At 39.4% G+C, this 24,328-nt stretch overlaps 1 long non-coding RNA gene across 1 annotated transcript in view; it reads left to right on the plus strand.

Annotated features, from left to right (window-relative positions):
* LOC148338445 (uncharacterized) overlaps nucleotides 1-24,328 on the plus strand; it is a 48,475-nt gene that overhangs the window by 2,147 nt on the left and 22,000 nt on the right. The window contains exon 2 of the long non-coding RNA XR_015842974.1: nucleotides 12,733-12,857. This is a non-coding gene — a long non-coding RNA (uncharacterized LOC148338445). The remainder of the gene's footprint in view (nucleotides 1-12,732; nucleotides 12,858-24,328) is intronic.

Raw genomic sequence — 24,328 nt, forward strand, 5'->3', positions numbered from 1 at the left:
GAGAAACAACAGACTCTCCCTCGTGCCCAAAGTCAGCTGGGATAGGCTCGATGACCCTGAACAGGCTGAGCTGCAGAAAATGGAGAGACGGATCCAATTGTTTTGCACAACGCAGGTCCGTTGTTGATTGGCAGTTGTCGAAACAAATGCAATGTCTTGCCGAATCATGAGTCATGGTGGAACTATTGTTGCTTAGATAATTGACTGAAAAAATGCTCATTTATTATTGGAGTTAATGGTGAATATGAATACTAACAAGATTCTTTATATATGTTTATATTTCACAATTTAATGATGTGAGTTTTTTTTGTGGAAACCTTGTAATTATTGTAATTAAAACTTCAAAAGATGTGTTCAAGTTGTGTACATCAATTTTACTCTGTAATATAATACAAGAGAAACATAAAAATCCAGAATCACTAGCTAAAATATCACACGGACCAAAACATACATTTTCCTACGCGTGCACACGCGCGCACGTGGAACTATTCAGTAAAAATGCTGGTGGCATAAACAAAAGCACACACACAAAAAAAGAGTAAATGCACATACATGAAAACAGGACAGTGACTGTGTTTGACAGAGAGGGCGAGTGTGTATGTGTACCTGCTCCAAATGCAATGATATTCTAAGGTCATGAGGCTCGCAGATATTTTTCCCCATTTTAACTTGAAGCTAAAGACGCACACAGAAGGCCTTGATGCTGCACAGGTAGTTTAATCCAGTGGACCTCTACAAATAGGACACACTAGAGAGGGGGCAGAGGAAATGGTGAGAGAGGAGCTCAAAAGAAGGGTGAGATGGGAAGTAAACACTAATAGTGAAGGGAAGAATTACGTAAGAAAGGCGAGTGAAAGACATGGCAGATTCGAGTAGACGGGACAACAATGCATGATGTCATCGAAAGTAAAATTTTACTGATTTTCTTGCTGTCGTAGTAATGACATGCAATCATAATTTACTTTTTTTCAGGGGTACAGGTCATCTTTGTTGCATGATACCTACAGTGAATATCTAACTGCGATTAAAAATGTACATAAGACGAAATCAAGTAGTATGAGGTACTATAATATATATATTTCAATGATTTAAAAAAAAAAAAAAAAAAAAACATGCATTGGGTGGCGTAAACCCCTGCTGACCTCTAATTGGCTGACCGCTTTTGTCAAGTGGCGTTGTGACGGATACATGGCTAGAAATGGTATGGATAAAAACATGCGGACATGAGCTGTCATATTTTACGCCGCAGTATCCACACTGGTCTTCGGTCTTTCACTTTGCCATAACAGCCAGTTTCCTCAGTGTCCGCAAATAAATTGGATCTCATTATGTGGCCATAACTGCACACAGAGGTAAAAGGAGGAGGACCAACGTTCTTCTATTGTTGCTTTGTGGTATTGTGTAGAAGGATTACTACAATTGCGTGTTTCGTTTTGAATGGCATACCCATTTTATTTGTTAAATTGTTTCTGTCGCGCGCCAAAGTGAACTTTGGGGTAGCACCTCGACCTCATAGCTTTGAGGTTCTGAATTCCAAAGTGTTGGGCAGTAGCACAGTGCTATAGTCGTTATGGTCATAGCTTTGTTTTCAAGCATCAAATCGCTTTTCAGTAGCAAATCTTTTCATGATCATATTCTGTAGTGATGGCACGGCAATCTTTGACGCCACATTTTTTTTTTCAGGCATTCCTGAATCTTAAATGCATCGTTCACGTAAGATGGAAACGGAAAACAAATGTTGTCATTGCACATGTCACAAGTACAGAGCCACAAAATTTTTATTTTTCACTTTCAACTCACCTGAGGAATACAGAAAGTCAGTGACACCTGAAATGGTGGAGGCATGACTGAGGAAAAGGGACAACAAAAGGGAGAAGGGGAAAAGAAAACAACTCGCAAACTATAGTCCTGTTGGTGTTGAGAGGGTACCGTGTGAGATTTAGGGGGGGGGGGAAATGTTTGTAGCAACATAAGACTAAAACATAACAAAAATCAAAGATTTGCACATATTGGAGTGAGGAGGGGTTTCGGGTGAGGCAGATACACTTGGGTGTCATCCCCATCATATCGCGTTGTGATCAGGCGATGGAGTTAGAGGCGAAATGTTCCGTATGTCATCAAAGTCTTATGACTATATGTAAGCCGGTGGCCTTCATTCCCACTCAGCTCCCGACCGATCGTCTCTTCCATCTGCTGGCTGATGACGTAAACGTTGCTGTGAAGACGACCTTGGAGAGTTCTGATCCCGAAGCAAAAGTGCACTTGGATGAGAAGGACTTGCGGGGCTGAGCATCTTGTCGGCACAACATCCAGGAGATTAGTTTTCTGTGCCAGTGCCAATGAAGATAACAATTGTTTTGGGTCAGGCCGACTCAAATTTGCCAAATCTGCCTTGTGCCTCGCTGTTTCTCACGGGATTTGAAGCAGACAAATTTGTTGTCAATTCTCACCGAGTTGGGCGGACAACTTCCCCGGTTGGGCATCCATTTTGCAAAGAAGTTCTTCAATTACATCCAGCCTGTGATTGAATTCAAGAGTGTCAATGCCTTAACGATTTATTTATTTTTTTTTTTTTAAGATGAACCAGTGTTCTGTGAAAATGTCCCACCCATGCAAAATTTCCCATTGGAGTCTAATTTGACAGCCAAAATACTAACGTGCGCGTTCAGATTGTTTTGTTTGGATGCATACAAGTAGAACTTTAAAAATCGCTTAAGAAAATATTTTCCGTAGATGCAAGCAGGTAGGACGTCCTGACAATTGAAAGAACCCAAGAATTTATGCATAGATTTTTTTTATGCACAGGAATAAGATTCCAAGCATAACTTGAACTGGCGACAACAAACGATACTGTGTGAATAATGTAGTCAACTGAAAGACACGTCAGAAGTGTTTTTGAAAAAGTCAATAAGACGAAAATATTAAGTACTCCCTGCTTTTAGCCGAACGAACGACTGGTAGGACGAAAAGTTTCAAACTTGCCGCAAAATCACTAGCGGTGTCATGCGCAAGCGTACTAGTCATTGGTAGGACGTCTCGACGGGTAGGAAGGAATTTCAGAACACTGGTACTTTCATTGACAAGAAACTGATTTTTTTTTTTATTATTTATTTTTTTCCCCCAATTTTGGACGGCATACAATGATGCACTATATTGATATCTTAAGTTTAAGACACTGTGAAAAGTAACACCGCAATAACGATAGCCAAAATAGCCACCAGGGTCAAAATAGGGACGTTGGAAGAAGATTTTGACTTGAACTAATTGGTTAAATGTCCCTTCATGCTGCTCTTGACATCATTAGAAACAATAAAACCGTATCACCAGCATGTTGGATGTACTGCTTTTTAAAGCCACACATGTCCTTACGCCAATTCCCATGGATTTCTCCGTCTCTCTCGGTTGCTCACTCTGCCTCCAGCTACTTTTTCTCCCATCACTCAGCACTCTTTGCTCTTCCGTCGCTCAACCACTCTCACTTTCTCTCTCTTTCTCCACAGTGGTCGGTAATTATAGTGGTCAGGGCCATTCTATTACACCCCGGGGAGGGAGACGTATTCAAAGGCTCCCTAAGATCAAAATGAAAACCAATTAGCGCCGAGGCTCTGTCCTTTCATAATACAGGGAGAGCGAGCAAGAGCTTATTGGCTGGCCTGTGTCTTCTTCTCGGTGTGGAAAGTGATTGCAAGCAGCGTCGGGTTGGGCTGGGGTTAATGTCGAAAATCTGGAAAGGCATGTGGAGCTTTATCTGGTGTCATAGTAGTGGAGTTTGTAGAGCAAATGTATGCTGAAGAAAATACACAAATGAAAGGATAATGCTGTTGTTTTGAAACCTCTGGCCAATTTCTTACCGACATTGGCAAACGGCAGTTTAATAAATCATGTTGGTTTTGAAGGGAATCTCTGCTGTGATTTTTATTTTTTTTCCCATAGATGTTAAATGTAAATGTTGTTCTCATTGACAAGTTGTGCAACCCTTCATTAAAAGCAAAAGGTTCATGGTCAGTTGGCCGTTGAGTGATTATGAGCACTTTTTCAGCTATTCCAAACCATTCTATTCTTATTTTTTTTATATTACACGTTATATTCGGCAGTTTATAAAGGGGTTATATTCCAACCACATGACAATGCAACTTTGTGTGTGAGCCGGGAGTGTTTCCGCCCAACAAACCTTTTGGGATTATAACTAAAAACCTCAACGTGGGTTTCTCTAGATCATAAGACAGGGGTGGGCAAATTTTTTTGATTGGCGGGCCACAAAGGGTTCTAAAATTTGACAGAGGGGTCGGACCAGGATCAGATGGATAAAATGTTTTGGTAACCTCACTTCATCGGAGAAAAAAAATGCATTTAATTTTAAATGAAAATTAACAAACGCATTACAAAAATGTCTTTGAAAAACCGCAGTATTTAGAAAATAAAACATTCACAAGATTTATTCATTTAAATTTTTTTTCAAGTTCGGCGGGCTGGACTAAAATGTTTAACGGCCGCATGTGGCCCCCGGGCCGTAGTTTGCCCACACCTGCGCATAACAAAATGGCTCGATTGTACGCGTGCTATTTGGTTTCACTACACACACATCATAGGACGTATTTATGATCAAATACATGTGGGTTGCAGAACGAAAAATTAAATTTTAATAATTTTGATTTATATACTGTACATTATGGCGTTGAATTCAGTACAGTTTTGGACTGTGTCTTTGTTTTCTTCGACCCATCAGGGATAGCTGATAGAAAGACATGATTTATTCGGAGGTCTTTTATTACAGTCTCCTCTGTTACCCGGGGTTGATAAAAATCAATAGTTCAGAGGTTTGAAAGCCAGAGTCGTGATCAGCCCGTTTGCTCTGCTCCACTTAACTTCTGTCGTATGACCTGGGACCTGAAGTCCAGACTCTTTCCAGCTCCAAATGAGAGATGGGGATGCCTGGTCTTTTTGTTTTGGGTTCAGTGGTTCAGCCCTGAAGGTCATTGTAATCGATGGGGGTAATTTTCTCCATGCTGACTCTGTCCTTCAGTCAATATTCAAATCCACCTATTGCGAAGAAAACGGGGGGGAAAGGGCACCTGATATTTGTCAATCTAATAATTGAGCGAATAAGTGTCTTTTCCCATTTTTGTTTTGATAATCTCATAAAAGTAAATGGTTCTATTGATATTACTCAACATCAGTACTGGCTTTTTCTCGATGAACAGAACAGTAGTCTGGGCTCCACCTATGTTCCGGTGAGAAAATAGCTTCAATTCTGCCGTACGACTACAAAATGGGTCAATGCCTGACATCATCACCCAGGTCAGACGAGAAGGAAGCGATTTAAAAGTAATCCCCCTTTTTTAAGTACTTGCTCTCCTGCAGCAAAACCTTTGCCCTCCTTTTCTTTGCTGGCATTATATTTTTGCTGCTGTGCTGACGTAAACGTTTCTCCATATTTGATCTCATAGTCGAACATTGTTTTTGTAGTCATCTATGTTTTTCTTGGCTTTGCTTTGATTAGATTGAGCTCTGATTCATGTTTTGTCATGTCTACTTGCTCTGTTTTGCTTTCCACCTTTTTCTCATTAGTTCTGTACCAATCAGCTGCCTCCAAGAATTTGTCTTGCACAGGTGCAGCTTGTTGTCTAGTTTCCCGTTACGGTTTTAAAGCATAGTTAGTGTTCCGAACTAGAGTTTTAAAACACACTTAGGGTTCCCAGTTAAGGCTTTAAAACAAAGTTGGGGTCCTCAGGTAGGGTTTTAATGCACAGTTAAGGTTTGCAGTCCTGAATTTTTAAGCCACAGTTAAGGGCTCCCAGTTAGGGTTTTAAAACAGTTAAGGTTCGTCGTCAGGGTTTTAAAGCTCAGTTGGGGTCCCCAGGTACGTTTTGAAAGCATTGTTAGGGTTTTAAAACACAGTTGGGGTACCCAGGTAAGGTTTAAAGCTCTGTTAGGGTTCCCAGTAGGGCTTTAAAACACAGTTAAGGTTCCCAGTCAGGGTTTTAAAGCATAGTTGGGTTCCCCAGGTAGAATTTTAAAACGCAGTTAGGGTTCTCAGGTAGGGTTTTGAAGTACAATTAGGGTCCCCTGGTAGGTTTTTAAATGGAGTGAATCCATTTTTGCCACATTTTCTATTTCACGGCATGTTTTGCAGCTCATTCTGGTATGCAGGCCTTGGCCACCCGGGGGGGGGGGGGACAGACATTAAGGACATTTAGCTAACATTAACATTACAGCTGAGCATGGCAATAAACAGAAAACCGTATCACGGATAAGTCGCAAGTTCGGGTCACTTGTATCTCAAAGCATCACTGTAACAGTTTTTTTTTTTCAACTGAGAGGAATTTTATAAACAAAACAAAGAATGATTATTTGATTTGAGTTTCAAATTCACTTTCTTTTATTGCCGCATTCATTCATAGTTACCAACAATTGATGGGAATGTGACAACCTCGTCAGCCGTAAAGGTGTTTTGGATTTTTAAAGCAAAAACACTGAAATGAAGAAACTGATTGAACTGAGACCAAATTAAAGTCGGCCCGGCCATTAGGGAGATTGAGTCATCTGTCTTCTGTTACCTTTACTGTCCCACAAGCGCACTGCAAATCAATCTACAACTGAAGTGGTCAGTGTTGCGTTCAGAAGCAATAAGGATTGGTTTGCGAAAAAAAGAAAAGGTGAAAACAATCAAGTCATCATGATTCATGATACACACAGAAGCAATTCTGTCATACTTTGTTTATAAAACAAGATGGCATAAAGTCTAATGATTGTACCATACCGAGTGAAAGCAACATTTGTTACAGAAAGTTGCGGAATGTGGGAATTAAAACATTTCTTCCCACTCTCCACTTTTTTAGTATCACTTTTTTTTTTTAGAATGATACTATGAGATGATTAAACAAAAATCTTAATGTGATTAATCCATTCGGCTGTCCATTCTCCCAGTTAGCATTCGTAATTCTTATATAAAGCATGACCTTGTGTTCTAACTGAGATAGAAAATCCCCACGATGGGGCTTTGCAGTCCTTTTCATCCCAGATGAGTCGCACAACAGTTTTGTTAATGTAATAAGTAAATAAAACAAAATCTTCCCACAACTTTAACGAGGATGTGTATAAAAAAAATGAATGTGCAAAGACAAACACCTCTGCGATCATTTCTCAAAAACACTTCCACACTTTGCCCATCACTCACTGACGCTGATGCTGCTTTTAATATCCAGCCGTCAGTCGTTTAAATTATTCACAAACATCCCAATGTTAATTTTTTCCCCCCCAAGGCTTCCTTGATGTCATACTTACAGTAAATGTGAATTCACAGCCATTGAAAAGCCAAGCCAGTTAAGTTTATTTGACTGCATCTTCATACTTGGCTTGATACTGCATTACAGACTAAATAACATTTAATGCACCTCTCTCTTTACATAAGTAAAATAACTGAGATGTGAAATGATGGTAGCGCGGCGCTGGAAAGCTGTTGCGGCTTTGCCTGTAAACTGCAGCAGTTAAGGTTGCTAGGCAACAAGATTGCATTTTGTGAGGCTAGGGATGGGGGATAAGATGAATAAGGTGAATAGTACATTCTCCATAGGCTTATGTTTCTTCACTGCTATCCGCTATATGAATGGCGGATGGCTTTTGAGTAAGATATGGCAAATGTATTATTATGAAAAGAAAAATATCTCCATATATACTTATATGATAATGAATCAGTTTTAACGTTAATAGTGCAAACAACTCAGTCAGACACAATAAAATACAGCACCTGACTCTGTAACGGTAACGCATGACCTGAAAATTAAAAGCTAGCTCTATCGCTACAAAATTTTGACATGGCTCTTGCGGACCTTCACATAGCTGGCTCGGAGAATGGGAGCATTCATGTACTCTTTGTCCTTGAGCAACACCGCATGTTGCGGTATATGTGAACAAGCATTCAAGTGTCTTCACGCCTTTGCTGATATAATAATTCTATAGCCTACACAGTATTGATTTGATCAAATTTCAAGTTTTATGCGTTTGTTGTTGTTAAATGGAATCACCCTGTTTTGGGTCGACACAAAAAGTAAAATTTTTTTTTTACATTTTAGCAGAGATTTTACTTGTTAAGCGCTCCCCCTTCCTTTCTTTTTCCATGAATTCCTTTTTTTTCCCTCCATCTGTCCAGTTGGTCACTGGTCATTAAGTCGTTTAACTCGTTTTCAACTATCGAAAACCAGGTTTAACCTGTGACGCAGGTGGTGTAATGTGATTTTTGGTGGATTTAAACGAGGCACAGGCAAGCAGATTTTGAACTTGACAGATGTGTGTGTGTGTGATGGATCTCATCATATTTCATTCACAAACATGGGGTATACCCTCTGAATCGTTTTAGAAATCAATTCATAGATTCAATGCCTACATAATCCGGAAAAAGTTCCTTTTACTGATTTCTTTATCGTTTCCTGCGCCTCTCTCTAGTCTGGACTGAATTTACATCGTTAAAGATGGCCGCCAATTGACTGGGAGTCGGCAGCGTTCCTTCCCACAACGGCGCAAACACCCTCTTCTATCAGCACAAAAGAAAAGTACACACTCTTGGACGGTTAAACGACGCTTTGCGCCAGAGTTGCGCTGGGCATGAAAATAGGTCCTTGGGTGTAGATTTAAACCGGTAGATCCTGTACCTAGAAATGTCACCTCTCTCCCCACACCACGACAGACTCGTCTACTACTCACACAAAGACTTCCTAATTTAGCTTACATGCTGGCAAAGATTCAACCTCAAACATTGGTAATCATTTTATTTATTTTCCTGTGTTGGGTATATTTGTTTTCGAGACCCTTAGTTCCCCTCCTCCTTCATTCGCTGCTCAGTGATCTTCAGGGCACATTTGCTAATTGGCTAGTGCTACTAATTACAATGAGGCATAAGCCTTTTCAGGTGTAACGCACGCACACACCATCCATAAATTTCTCCAGTGCATACCTCCAACAAACATGCTGTAAAATCATTACCTGGCAATAATGAATTAGAGGAGAACTACTGAAAACCACTCAGCCACATCACATCTGTTAGGACATTGACTAACTAAAAGGACAATGTGCGTGTGTGTGTGCAAGAGAGAGAATCACAAGGGGAAAGGGTGGCATAAAAGAGTGGGAGGGGTACTGATGCAATTGAAAGGCAACATTGCTGAGTGGGTCTCACAAGTGTAACGATGAAAGCAGAAAGTCCAATCCTCTGTAGGATTCTGACTGCTGTCATCATTACTCAGTCTGCAATACACCGCACGAGCTTTGACCATAACGGCGCAATATAATGTCTTTTACTGGAAAGGTTTCAGCTACACCGATACATTTACTGCATCTCTTATGTTTTTATTTGCCGTTCTGATTTCTGCAAAAATCGATTGTCCGGATTTTTTCATCTGAGATTCAAAAATTTGTAACCCTGTAACCAGAGGTGGGCAGTTTAAAAAATGTTGCCATTGAGCACCTGTACGTCATCGTCAGTCTGTCATTATTTCAAGCCGAACAAAACTGGAGGAACCAGTTGGTCAATCCATCTTACTCTTACAAACTTGTCAACATTCTTCTTGGACATATGAGAAAAATGGAAAGATAATCACAAGGGTTCATATAATTTAAGGAAAACACTGCTTTCTCATTATTTGTCCGCAAATTGGTTTTCTGCCCAGCCTCTTCCACTAAGTGATTAGATCTGTGTTTCCATCAATATTATGTGGCTGAGACAAAGAAGAGAAAAATTTAAACCATCTCTCCGTGGTGCAATCAAACTCTTTGTTAAATGTAAGCCCTTTTGGGGATAAGATCATTAACAAATCCGATCAATTAACACGTGTCATTGACTCCGTAGCTGTGTTACTGAGTCTTTAGTGCATACCCGTACCCATTCTGTTTTAAATAAATTGAACTCCGTACCACATTTGAAGTGAAAATTGAACCCGTTTATGAAAAGTTGGCGACAGGGGACCAAAGTAGCCTCTGAAGGCTGAGAAAATCGATGACATTAACGAGTAATTCAAGTTCCGAGCGGAGCGAATCACTGCTGTCGAGCTGCAGCAGAAAACGGATCCTGGTGGCACTCAAAGGGGTGAAAATGCTCTGCATCCAGGTTGCCGAGAAGTGGAGAGCCACAGGTCACAACAGGTCACCAGGACGAATGACTTGATCGGCACCGTGGTCAAGTTCCCAACATATGCTTGTTAGCAGCACCAATCGGCAGAGCAAGTGGCTGATTTCATGGAGTCAAAAGGGATCCGACTGGGCTGCAACAACATTAATGAATATCACCTTTTGCCCAGGAAAAGCGCCACGGACAGCAAAAAAGATCATTATAAAGGTGGTTAATATAAAGCATAGTCGGCCTATTGAAACATGGGAGAAACCTAAAAGCAACAAATATTTTCATTCACCCGAAATACGTTGAGCATGCTTTCTGAGTAAAATAATGGACATGTTGGCGACCAGCTATGAAATATTCATAAACTTAAACAGGCCGCAAGAGGAAGTTCTGACTATCAGGAGGATGAATGAACTGGAATATGAGCGAACAGCGATCGACACACAACTGAGACACTCAATAGCGGAACGCTTTCATCTTCATTTGGAAACTGGAAACATTTGGAAAATCGCTGCCTTCGACACTTATTCCATCAGTGTTTCAAATTTTCCATCAGTTGTCAGTGTGTCAGCAAAACGGGAGTCTGTATGTGACGGACAGACGGATCAGTTGGTGTGCCAATCTGTTCATGTGGTGCATGCAGTGGACACATGCGAAACACAACACGATCCATTTTACAGTTGATGTGAGATGCATTTCAGGGGCCCAACTTGTATGCAAGTGATCACAATTTCCTGAGAGGAATTATTAATTCGTATAAGACATACAGTACATCGTCATTTCACTTCATGGTACTAAACCGAAAATTTGTGTCATTGCTAATTGTGTGTCTCAACTAATATTGTTTACAATAGACAGTCATTCTAGCCCTTCTGAATTTGACTCAGTACTTCTCATGTATCATAAATTTCCAATGTAAAATTATGTTCTCTCTTTTACTTGAAGGACGTGATTGCATCAAATTGTAAACACTCGGGCTAACAAATCCAATTATTATTTATATATCGCGGAAAACATTTCCTCACACACTCTTTCCATATATCTAATGCTGTATATTAACTGCTACGATTCAAATGTCACCAATTCGTGGGATTAAATATGGTCACCCCTACTCTGCAGTACTTTGGGAGTTAAAATGGCAACAGAAAACTCTCTCAATCACATTTATTCAGAAGCCTTGAAGCCACTTTGGGAAAAAACCTCGACAGAGCCGGAAATTCAAAGTGGCGATTCGTTTTGTTCGGTGGGCAAATTCCCCTTTTCTCGTTCTCCGCGCTGCCTTTGCCACTCATCTTTCTCGTATTACCCCCGTGCTTCCAATCTGCATGTGAATTGCATATCAGTAGCTAACAGAGACAGTAAAGTGTGAGGCCCAGAGCATATTGAGATAGCCTGTCGGAAGTCATTTTGAATTATATATTTATTATTACCGGCTTCAGTGTACGCGGGAACAGCGTGAAGGAGAGTTTAATGTGCGGAGAAAGGAGAATAAAGGAAAATATGTTGATGGGGAAAGAGAGCATGAGTGACCCCGTGAGACAGTCAGATGCTAAAATGTGAGTGCGTTAACTGCAGCCAGCTTTCAGGCCAATCAGCACAAAGCGCTTGTGAAAGTGGCCATTTTGGATGAATGCAGACGAACATAAAAGAATTGCCAAAAAGAAAAAGAAAAAAAAAAAAATTAAACATTGTCTTTTTTTTTTTTTTTTATATCTCTGAATTCCATCAACTCACTATGACTATCAGTTGCTTATAAATTTTCCGCACAATAAAATCATATCAGATCATGACTCACTCCAAGATGTTCAGCATGCTTTATCTGATTGCGCATAAAATAATAGAATATTGATCTTAAATGACACTTTTTCCATAACGAAATAAGCTGAGGCCCCGCATATCGTGCTAAATGGTAAATAAAACATTTTACATTGCAGAGGTCGAGCTGTTGCTCAAAAGTGATTATCGTGAATGGTATGGAATGGAATCAAGGTTGACGGGTTAAGCTTATTTCAAACAAACTGTACGCAGTCTGTTTAAAGCCCCGTTCCCTTTGTTCTGCGAGATTTCTTTTTGATCCATGGGGAGCGGTGCAATGAATTGTATGGATGGAGAATGTGTGCGAGAGATAGAGAGATTGGGAAGAAAAGCGGCATAAAGAAAGGTAAATGGAAGACAAATAATGAAGGGGAATATCAGAATGAAAGTATGGAAATTGCAAGTGCTGATAACGCGAGATGCCAGTGAGACAAAGAATTCCATCAAGTAAATCCAATTCATCTTGGATCTGAGAAGACTCTACATCCATGTACTATTTTAAGAAAAACACAGGATGAAGCTGTGTCACGGAAATGGGGGATGACATACAACCAAGAGCCAGAGATTTTTTTTTTTTTTTTATGTGTGCACTAAAGTGTGACAGGCAAGACAATTTGATACGTACAGAAAAAAAGAGGAGAGTAAAAAATACAGAATAAAAGGAATATTGCCAATATGCCTTTGAATTCTGAATCCTAAGGTTAACTTTAAATAACTTCCCCACTGTCTGCATGCCGTACTTTATGTCAGTGGACCGGGATAAGCTGGATCTTTTCTGCTCTTCATTTCATATTCCGAAAAACTCAAAGCAAGCTGAATCTCAAAGCATGGGGGCTGTGACCTTGAGACGCATTGAGCTCAGCAGAGCATGGATTGGAGTGCGGCGATATGAGATTGTTCCCCGTGGACATCCCGAGGGACTTAAAAACCACAGGTGAGTTGTGGTGCTCATGATACGTCGTGTATTGTCACAGCCAATGACTGCAGCAGGCGCAGCGAGCTGACCCAGGCGATGACAAATTCATTACAAAGTCAACAGAAGGGGTGGGGTTGACTGTACCCATGAACATGAGCTCGATGTCATCCATCCATCAATCTCTCACACAACCGGCTCTTAATCTTAACCACTATAAATGGCGTGCGTTAGGGTAATTAAACACGGTTTCAGTATGTGGCATTACAGCTGTGTTTTTCATTAAATAAGGAAAATAACTGGCAGTTGAAGCCAGAGGTGTGATGCCGACGTTACGCTGATTTAAATGAATGTGTGAAAAGTACTGGAAGTCCAGGCCGAGGAAACATGATGTCGTGTCGTCATTCCTTTCCGCCTTATCACTGCACGGTTTGAACTGTTTTGGAGTTATTGACATATAATAATAATTTGGGTATTTTAGCATGGAGTTCAGTTACTTGAAATGTACAGTTAAAAAAAAATGTATTGATGGATTTGTAATGTAAATTTAAGGCTTGTTTTCACTACAATCCAATTTAAAAGGTTGAATTTCCTAATTAATGAAATAAGTAACTCCATATTGTGATTGCAGGAGAATTACATCAGTTATCATTATTCAACAATTAGTACTTTTATGGACATAGAGTAAATACAGTAATGATGCACTCATATTGACATTCTTGCAAAAGCAATTAAATTTTTTTTTTCCATGGGAAGCAAGAATGAATTGACAATTAAGTTACGAAGAAAAGGTCAATCGTATTCATTCAAATAATCTCATGTACATAGATTACACGCAAACAACCGTTGACTTGCAAACCGAGGCATTGAGAATTACTAAGTCATAAAGAGAAGAATTCAATTTGGCATGTTGGCTGCATGCAAAACTCATTGCATTAACACGAGTAGACAAAGTGCGTTTAAAAAAAAAATGAAGACGTCAACTTTTGTTCTTCATGACACAGTCAGTCTAGTTAATGACACTTTTTGACAGCCACAATCTGGTTCTCAACTCAATATTCTCTAGAAGTCAGTGTTTAAAGTTTAAAAATATATTCCATCTTCAATTTGCTGAAGTAATTATTTAAGGAGGCAGCTCAGTGGTTTACAAGTTAGCAAGTCTACCTCACATTGTCGGCTCAGACTCTCCTGTGAGTCTGTATCACTGTGCTTTCTTTTTTTTTTTTCCTCTCGTCCCTGGGTGCTTACGCTTCCTCCCACATTCCCAAAACATGCCAGGTAGGTTCATTAAAGACTCTAAATTGCCCATAAACATTAATGTAGTGTGAATGTTTGTTTGTTTGTTTCTTTCTGCCCTGTGATTGGCTGGCAACTCATCTTGGGTTTACTCCACATCTCCCCCAAAGTCACCTGAGAGTCTAATGATGACAGGTGGAGAGTTGAAATACCCTGCACGCCTTGTGGTGCAATCATTCACTACCAGCTGGGAAAAAAAAAATGATCTTTGACGTTTCTAGCCGTCAATGGCAGTAAATCAGTTAATAATTACATTTTTTTTTCCCATTCTTTCCCAAAGTAGTCATAATTGTTATGAGCGTTCAGCAACCTAGTTATTTATTAAATTTTCATTGACTATTAATTCTTTGTATGGTAATGTATGATGGCTATGTTTCATAATTTACTTCCCTATCTTTTTTTGTCTGCTAACTGGTGGCAGCTCTGTGGAACATGCGTGATAAGCGAAAGCTTTTGTCCAACAACTCAAAATTTAAAAAATAAATAAATATATATATATATATATATCTATATCTATATATATATCTATATCTATATATATATATATATATCTATCTATCTATCTATCTATCTATCAGACAGACGGGCTTTGTAGTGACACAGATTCCCATAACACACAATATTTTATTATTACAATGTCGGGTCTAAGATTAGCAATGTCGACAACTTTTGAAATGTGCTGGTCCAACATTGCAGGCAACAGATTCTGGAGCGTTGATGAATTGAGTCCAGTTTTCATCCCCCACCTGTTGCGATGGTCCCAGGACAATTTAAAAGTAATATCGGGCTCGCCTACACAACTCTGACACATTTGTTTTCCAATGGAGCAATATTTCTCGCCACTTTAATACTGAGCCTCAAACATTGGAATTGATTTCCTACATGAAATCCCGCACCTGCCAGTGTCCTTTAATTACAACAAGTTTGATTCAATCCAGTTGAAGCAATAATCGTCCAATCACATTGTTTTCCATATCCGCCTCCATTTTCTGTACTGCTTTTCCTCATTCGGCTCACGGGCAACTGCAGTCTATTCTATCTGAATTTGAAGATGGTGAATCAAGAGTGCGCTGGATGTTCACAATCCATCAGCGACGTATCGGCCAAGATATCGTCACGCCCTCTAATGTACTTGACATCAATACTATAAAAGAAAATCAATTCAGAAACTGAATTGCAAAGCACAAAAACCGTCAAAAGGAAAGTTCCCACTCAGTCCACAACGTTCATCCAGATCCTTCACAACTGGAGATTGGGTAACAAGGATATGGAGCGATAATTCGATTCCGTTGCAATAACCTTGCACATCTTTCAGGCACTTTGCGATCCCCCAGCTGACGGGGGACACATAAAGCCTTTCATTTAAAAAAAAAAAAAAATGGAGCTCATGTCTCTCCGTTTGAGCTGACAGGGGTGAAGTGGACATTGTTTTTCTGTTTGTGTTGCTTTTAATTTTTAGCAGCTATGGAAGACTTCTTTTTACTAAAGAAAAGCAGCTGTCGAGTTTATGATGGCACTTTACAAGAACTATGGGGTTCCATTTGTTCCAAAATATGTCATCATGCCTACTGTGTCTCTAAATGTGCATGTCGTTGCTAAGTGTCGTTAGACAATGCCGTTGTTAGACGTCGACGATAAGGGTCGTCGTTAGATATCGACATATTGTTGGCGGGCACGATTCAGGACACTGATTGGTCTATGCAAACAGTGAAGCTGATTCTTGGAGAGGCTCCCGTTACTACAGACAGGGTTCCTAACCCGAATTGCACACTTAGAATGGTGTTTTCAATGAAATAATAACCGATCTTGGCAGTAACAGTGGCAACGTAAGATGGCCGACCTCTGGCTTCAACCGTGAGGGGGCCTAAGACTTGAGTTTCAGACAACTGCTTTTTATTTCAATTATTTTTTTATTTTATTTGATCATTGTAGAAAATAATACCAAGTCCTAGTGCTTTACATTTACCAATTTGCATACTCTGACGTTCTTGTGTGAAAAGTGAGTTCATGTGACTTCGGCACGCATGGTGTCACATTGTCACTGGAGGTCTGGAAACTTAAATTAACATCCATCAACGACACTTATATCGACGCATTGCCTAACGACACGTAACAACGACGTTGTGAAATGACACAATCTAATTACATTGCCAAACTAAGAATCCAGACAACTCACTTACAAGAATGACGGGTAAACGACACATCTTCGCTACACTTTATCAAATGACATCTCAGGGCGACATGTACAGAGACAGTTTGCATGATGAAATATTTTTGGCACCCCGTAAATAATGAAGTTGATTTAGTTTTGAAATCAGTATCTTCACAGTTGATCAACATACCATTGCTTGGTTTGACTGAGAAGTTAATAGCGTTCCAATTTGAGAAACGTCTCTTCAATTCTTCAAAAGGTATCAAATTGGGCAAGTTGACAATATCTGCAGCATTTTTAGATTGACACCAGCGATCGAACAAGATTTCTTTTTCGGGGCCAAAGTCAATATACCGTAAGGGGCGTTATAAATTAACAAAACCTTTGCCAATACGCCTCCGGCACAACCTCAGCACAGCGGTATTGACTTAATCCAAATCCATGTTTCGATCAATACACATGGATGCATAAGCTGTCTGACCTTTACCTATAAACAGATCAAAAACGCAAAGGCCACGTATTTTATTCCCATTTTGACGTGACCGCAACATCATCAAACAACGTAAAGTCGGTGAAGGGCGGTATCAGTCCAATGCATTTATTAATATCAATTACAATTGACAGAACACGAGAAACTTCTGCTGACAAATGTTGCATTCATTTATTTGTTAAGCTTAGGAGAATTGTTTTAATCTTCCATCTATTAACAGATTTATAACTCATTAGGCCAAATCTTATTTCTCTGTTTGCAACCTCCTCGGTCTTGGATTCCCACTCGGCTGTTTACATCTTAGCTCTTCCCACTAAAGATCCCGCGGAGGGGACGAAGAGACCAACAGAGCGGGTGAGGAGGGACAAATATTCGGAGAAATTAGACAATTGTTAGTCGATCAATCAATCGTCTCCATGGTTGAATTATTTCTATCACCCTGGGGCGACACTACTTTTATGCGCCGTCAATGCACGTTGAAGAGAACTGAGATGAGATGCTTCATACTCATTTGCTGCCATTGACGGGTATAAAAAGCCAAAAAGTAGATATTACCTGGCCTGGCAGTGAACGAGTTAATATGGCGGCGTGAGAACCTCTTTGGGGTCGCAGTCAAAGCATTGAGGAGCGAGGAAGTTAACGTTGCAATTGGGAGCAACGAGAGCCACTCGAGATTTTCTCCACCACCCGACGGCAATTAGCTCTCAGGTGCAAAGAGCGGGTAGGGGACAGAGGGAGTAACTAATTACACTTCTTCGACAGTTTAGTATTAAAATGTTGGTTCAAATGTTTAGACAAGGAATGAGTTTGACTGTGGAACTGATCTCTTTCCTATTTTTTATAATTTCCTGGGAGAACATTGTATTGAGCGGCACCAGTCAGCTGCATTTAATCTTAGGGCCTCACTTGACCGTGACTGTCTGAAATGGAAATGATGAACGTCTCAGAAGTGTACTCGAGCTCCCCTTGTCGGTTTGTTTGGAGAGAGAGCAAAGCCTGATGACACTTTTAACAAGTAGCCACTCCCCTCTTTACCAAGCCATCTGTCCATACCTTTAGTGGTGACCATAATGTTAAGAATTGAGGATTGAGATTACGTTCGAATTTTCCCAACAACGAACGAGTGAACAGAGAGCGAATAGTCGATGAATTGCGATTTCTATTTGACTGCATTGTTTCCATTATAACATGTGAAACTACGTCAGGTCCCTTGCAACCTCACTATGATGAAGTGAAACTCGGGGTTGCGCCCAAGCTTTCTAAATTATCAAAGCAAAATGCACCATGCAGACGTTTTGTTTGTAAATTGACTGCAGTCGTAGCTGGCAAATCCGCACGACGTGGCAGTCAAAGGAATAATAGAGAATGATGCTGACAACAGCTGTGTGTGATAAATTTCTGTGAAAATGTTTTTTGGGTGTAAGAGGGGTGGTTGGTAGTGATGGGTAAATGAAGCTTCAAATCTGCTTCATAAACCAGTTGTAGTATTTTGGGACTCCAGCAGATGGCACTCTCTGTTCAAAAGAACACTGACTTGGCACTTTTTAAACCCTTTATTTAAACCAACAGTGCCATCTACAGGACTCAAAAATACAACAACTGGTTCATGAAGCAAATTTGAAGCTTCATTTTGCCATCACTAGAGGTAGGTCCAATAAAAACCTTGATTTATAAAACAACGTAAAGAATGTGTTTAAAGTCGGTTTCGCGGATCCAGACGTCTTCAAAGGCGGCAACGGGATCGTGGCCTTGTGCTATGGCTGCACCAACCAACATTTCACATGACCTTTTGAATGAGTGTCATGAAAAAAAAATTGCCCGCGGTGACGTTTCATGACAATGAATGGCTACCAATATCTTCCGCTCTTCAGCATGGAAATTAAGAGTTGTCATAATGCGGACAAAGTCATGACAATTCCCGTGCGCTTATGTCAACAATGGCCAAAATCCAGGCACCACCTGTGGATTGTGATCAAATTCCAATCTTGGTTTAATACCACAGAACGATGTTGTCGAAAGTGAAGTACTTCAGTCACTGTTGTCTCGCAGGGTGACAAAAAATAAGAGCCACTCAAAAATCTCAAGGCAAACACACTTGTTCTTGTCTCGGATATATTTGGTTCTCTTTGAAGGATTTCCCTCATTATATTCAGCCGTTGATGTTATTATAAACATGCTTTTTCTTTACTCAATATTTTGAGTAATTCTGAGTTTATGTGTGAAGCGTTCAAAATGAAGGACTGTTATCCCATACCTTATTTATGTGATTTATTTTCAATGTGAATGAGCCTCTCTGTTCTTAAAAGAATGAACGTACAGCTGGCGACAAAAATAAGTGTTCCAAGAATCTGGCTGAATTCTACCCTAATCATGAGCGTATTCATGAATTATGTAATGTTTATTTTATGACGACTTCTACCCTATTGAAAGAAAGGGCCAACCAGAATGCAATAAATATGATTGTGTGGTTGCGTGACCAGTTTTTGAAACGCTTTCTTTCTTGTCGCGTTTCAAAGGCTGTGTGGAAAAAGATTTAGTGTTATCATGGTAATATTCTTCTTATCTATTCATAACATCCTTACCCAGCAGTAATGCTTAATTAATTATTGTCACGATGGATTATATTGATATTGCTTCGGCTTCAAAGTGAAAATAAAACATCTTTGTCACATGTTTGTCTTTGGTGCCACCCCAAAGAATATATTTCTATTTGTTTGAGGGATTTTTATTTTTGACATTGACTTGAAATCTCTGAAGGATTACGTACAAGGCAAATCCACACTATTTCATGTCTCGTACAAATAGAAAGACTTTTGTCATGTTTCTGGCAGGAAAAAAAATGTATCTGTGTCACCGAAAGTGTCTCCAACATTGTCGAGCGATATTTCGAATGGCAGTGATCCTGTTTGTTAAATTTGTTCAGTCATACGTTGCTGCCAACAGTCAGTGTCCACTTAAAAATGAATGAAGGACTTTAAAAAGAACGAGATCTGGCAGTGAATCGCGCAGTTTTTTCACCTTCTGGTGGCATTTCCTTTTTCCCGCCATTTTGTTTCAAGTATTTCTAAATTGGTGATTCGGTGAATTCCTTTTCAAATTTAGCCATCCATTAAATTTTTATTTGTCCTCATCAGGTCATCATTATTTAACTGGAGCATGTCCTATCAGCGAGAGGTGTGCAAGTCTAAAATTACCACTAATGCATTTTGAAACACTATGTAGACTATTTTTTTTTCATTTGATTGCCCATAATTGAAATTGTCTGTGACCACTCCCACAGCGGCGCTGCACTCCCTCTTGCGTGTTTGCCAGATTGTTCAAAATGTGAGGTGTATGTTCGCAGATCTACTTCAGTTTCTAGAATAAGCATATTACAAATGTCACAGAGCTTGCCAGCTTTTTTGCCACTTGACACCTTTCACAGCACTGGGGTTAGCCCACTTTTCTCCACTGTGCAGTCGAGAGCACGGGGAAGTGACACGAGCCATCTTCCCTGCTTTGCTTAATGGGAATGACAAAATGAGCAAGATTTCCCCCAAAAGGCACATCTCGTTTTCCTGCCAACTCCCTCCCCCGCTGCTCTGTTCATTTACTCCAGGGTCATCTATACATTGGGGCCTTTTTTCTGCAGAGGAGTCGCCTATTACATGTATGATAGAAAATTACTTTTTTTTCCCCCTTTGTTAATAAGCTCCACACTTTTTTCTTAATTACAAAACACTCTAATTACTTGTTGCCAGTGTCTCCTCCTCTCTGGTGCATTAAGAGTCATAGAACAGAATAGAATGCCTTTAAAAATCACTTTACACCTTTAAAATAACCCACTACTCCTCTCGTGCAAACATGAATGTAAAATATGAAAAACTAAATTAAATAAGCCCACCCCAGAAAAGAAAACTTGCAACAGAAGATAATGACACCTTACAATTTTGTAGTGTGGAGGCAAAAGTTGTGTCCAATGGATAATATTCTCAATATTAAAAAAAAAAAAAAAAAAGGCACATAGAATAACCTGGATAATAACTTAACGGTCGAAAAAAAAAAGTTTCCAGATGAATAAAACCAATTTTACAGGAAATAATAATTTGTCCTTGCTCTGATGCACCTTTAGCGCAACAGGTCAAAGAGGTCACTGCCCGGAGTTGAGTTGTCCTCGATAATGTTTGCTCTGCTGAGGCAGCGTGAGGTGCAAATGTCCTTCGAGGAGGGGCGGGGCCACCCAATTATGATCCTCTGCGCTGCCTTTCCAACTCTCGGTCGACTCACCCTGTTAGCAGTCGATCTGCAGCAAGTTGTGCTTCCCGACGACACAGAAAGTGTTGCCGCTGCTGATCGTGCAGCAGTTCTCTGCTTTCAAGGTTTTCTCAATATGCAAGAGTCACCCTTTTTTTGTGTGGGTTAAATAAATCCTCTCATTGTCAGAACGGCAAAGGCGCTACACTCTTGTCATTGTACCACCAGCATCAACTGTCAAGTTAATACAATATAATTGTGTTTCGTTATATGTATGACTGAATTGGCTTGAATTACTTACAACTGATTTTTTTTTTAATAAATAATGGATATAAATGTTTTTCTTTTTTTTTTTTTTAGTCAAATTCTCTTTGTTGCAGTTTTCTAAGGTTTCCAGAAAAAAAAAGACAGTTCAGCTCTCAAAGGAGAACATTTGACTCAGTTCTGAAAGCTTGGAGTAAAAAAGTTTTAATATTTAGTATGTGAGCCTCAAAACAGTGACTTGGTTTTCAAATGAAATAAAATTACCAGTATGTTATAAAAGAACTTTTGACACTGATAGAAAACCAGAAGCATTTCTGTAATTTAAGCACTAATTCTAAATGTATCTGACCTGAGGGCACTTTATTCTCGAAGTAATGAAGTCCAGAAAAAAAGCCAAGGCCATCGGGGAGCAGCCTTAAATTCCTTGTTCAGTTTACGATGTTAACAATAACCTACCCGACTGTTCTGTTTTATGACTGAGCATTGTCGTAATTTTCCGATGTGATGAGACAAATTATCGCGGCCCTTCTACATACTAAATTAGAGCGGACGCAATAAACTAGTGTTTAAAACAAGCTTCTGTTTTAGAACAACAGAAGATTTTTACGAGCAAAAAAAAAAAAGATGGATTAGCAAGCGGGCAGCATCCCGGAAGCTTCGAGGTCCCAGAAGACGCATACTTGATGTGTGTTAAATATATGATCTCGCACACTGAGTGATAAATGCGTGACTTGCAGCTTTGTAAAAAATGATGTAGCATTCCCGGAATTAAACACAGATTAAGGCAAAGCAATATATGGCTGTCCTCATTGAACATCTTGTTTGAACGGCCCCAAAAAAAAAACTACCAATGTTTGAGCTAAGATCCCCCCTCACTAAAGTGTTTGTACAGCCCGTTCTCATTATGGGGTGTGACTTTCCGGGAAGTAATCTTCTGTAAATTCATTAGCATTTTTTCCCCCCCACCTGTGATTATGTTGGTTTTCACGGCTGCTCTGGCGTGACCCGGACTGGCAAGCAAGGTTTCGGCTCGAGCTGACTTACAAATCTAATGAGGATATGCAGTATTGAACATGGATGGATGGATTCTTGTGAGAACTTTGGTGTGTCGGGGGAGACGCAGAGTGCTCAAATCGTGATTTAAAGGGCGGTGGAGAAGCACAAGGTTTCAGCGCCTTGCTCAAGGGCACCCCAGTCGTAGGCGTTAATCGGATTCCCACGGTGAGAGGCGGTGTTCTTTAACCAGTGCTGTGGCAAAATACGAAAAAAGGGTTGCCTTCATTATCAAAGCAGAGAATACTGCACCGTATTCCGTCCGACGTCTTCCAACGAATAACTACAAAAATCTCAGATAGGCTCCATTCAAAAATTTTCTGACCTTGTTGGACAGGTCAGTCTACTCATGACTAAGCATTCTTGCATAATTCTAAATATTACAGAAACTTCCAACTTATCCTCCAATGCGGATTCATTGGCCGGAGATCAAAAAGAAGAGAAGACAAACTGTGTGTGAAATTTCTGTGGTCCCTCTGACGGGTAGCGGAATGTGTCATCTTCAAAAATGATTGCTCGGAAAGAAGTAATTGGGCTGTAGTTTTCAGGAATAGCCACAAAAACACAAGTAAATTTTTCCAAGCACTCCAATTTCAGTTATTAAAAAAAAAAATCAAGACTAAGTATGTTTTTTATTCCAGACTTCCCACCAGTGAGTGACCTTCCCCAATAAAGCGGCGTCAACAGTTACCCGACAGGTGGAGAAGCGAGTTAAAGTACTTAGTGTTGCTCATAAAATGTGTTATTGCTGCGAGTCCACAGTAATAACTAAAGGCAATCTTGGACAACTATTGTCATTTTGATCAAGTCAGCACTTCTTATTTGGACTGGAACATCTGGACAGCCACAGAACGCCATCCTAAGGATTTCAGCTATAAAAACAACTATTAGTTTTTACTTCAGTGTTTGCGATTTGAAGTTTTAGTGTCGGCATGACTTTTTAATACTTCACCTTTTCTCCTGGGAAAACACTGTATAGAAGCATGTAGATAAAAGTATCGAGGCATACACTGGCTGACCAGAATTTTAGATTTTAGCACCTACACATTCTGATGAAATCCAATACAACAGACTTTTCAGCTTTCACTGCCTCAGAGGTATCTGTTTTTATCCAGTATATGTGTGCGGGTGTGTGTGTGTGTGTGTGTAAATATATATATATATATATATATTTATATATTTATTTATTTATTTATTTATTTATATATATTTGTAGTTGGAGCATCTGCTCTAACACAAGACGCCTGCTTGTAATATTTTGGTAACTTTATTCAACTGCTTGCTGTTCAAACGGAATCTTGCAGGTGGCATTTAAAGTGTTTGTGCATCAATGTATTTAAGGGAATGAAATATTAAACAAGTAACAAATAGGATAGAGGCTGACTTGAAATTGAAAAGATATACATTGCATTCATTCTTCAAAATTCAATTCCGATTAAGAAATTGGAATAATCGTAAAAGACAATTATTTACAGTATATATTGCAAATATAACTTTGTTAAAATAGAGTTCGCTTTGCAATGTCTAATACTGAAGTGAGTTAAAAATTTGATCTTTATTAAAATTGTTTAGAATTAGAATTAGAAATCCCTTTAGTTAGTTTATAATATATGCGAGGAAAGCATACTCAAATGTATACATTTTCATTTTTTTAAGATAAAATAGTATTTATTTGTCTTGATATTGTTTACATTTATTTATTTAATTTCTTTTTTTTTTTTTTTTTACGAAATCCCTTCAAAAATCATTTGAATCATCATGAAATGAATGAGCATAAATGAGCAGCCCTCTTCTGGATGACAATCCCCCTACATTCATTAAATAATTTCAGTTCTGAAAAAAAAGCAAACAAGTATGACTCCAATGAGAGTGTCAGTAGTAGTGCAGATCACATGACTTGCAAGAGTCGTAACTGTGTTGAGGTCAAATGAGTGACATTTGGAATAAATTGATATTTAAAGCTTGACAATTTATTATAAAGAAAAATGTCAGAGTTTAAATTCT

Source organism: Idiotropiscis lumnitzeri, chromosome 4 (genome assembly GCF_059441095.1).
Source record: "Idiotropiscis lumnitzeri isolate Australia: NSW breed Sydney's pygmy pipehorse chromosome 4, RoL_Ilum_1.0, whole genome shotgun sequence".
Classification (NCBI taxonomy): Eukaryota; Metazoa; Chordata; class Actinopteri; order Syngnathiformes; family Syngnathidae; genus Idiotropiscis; species Idiotropiscis lumnitzeri.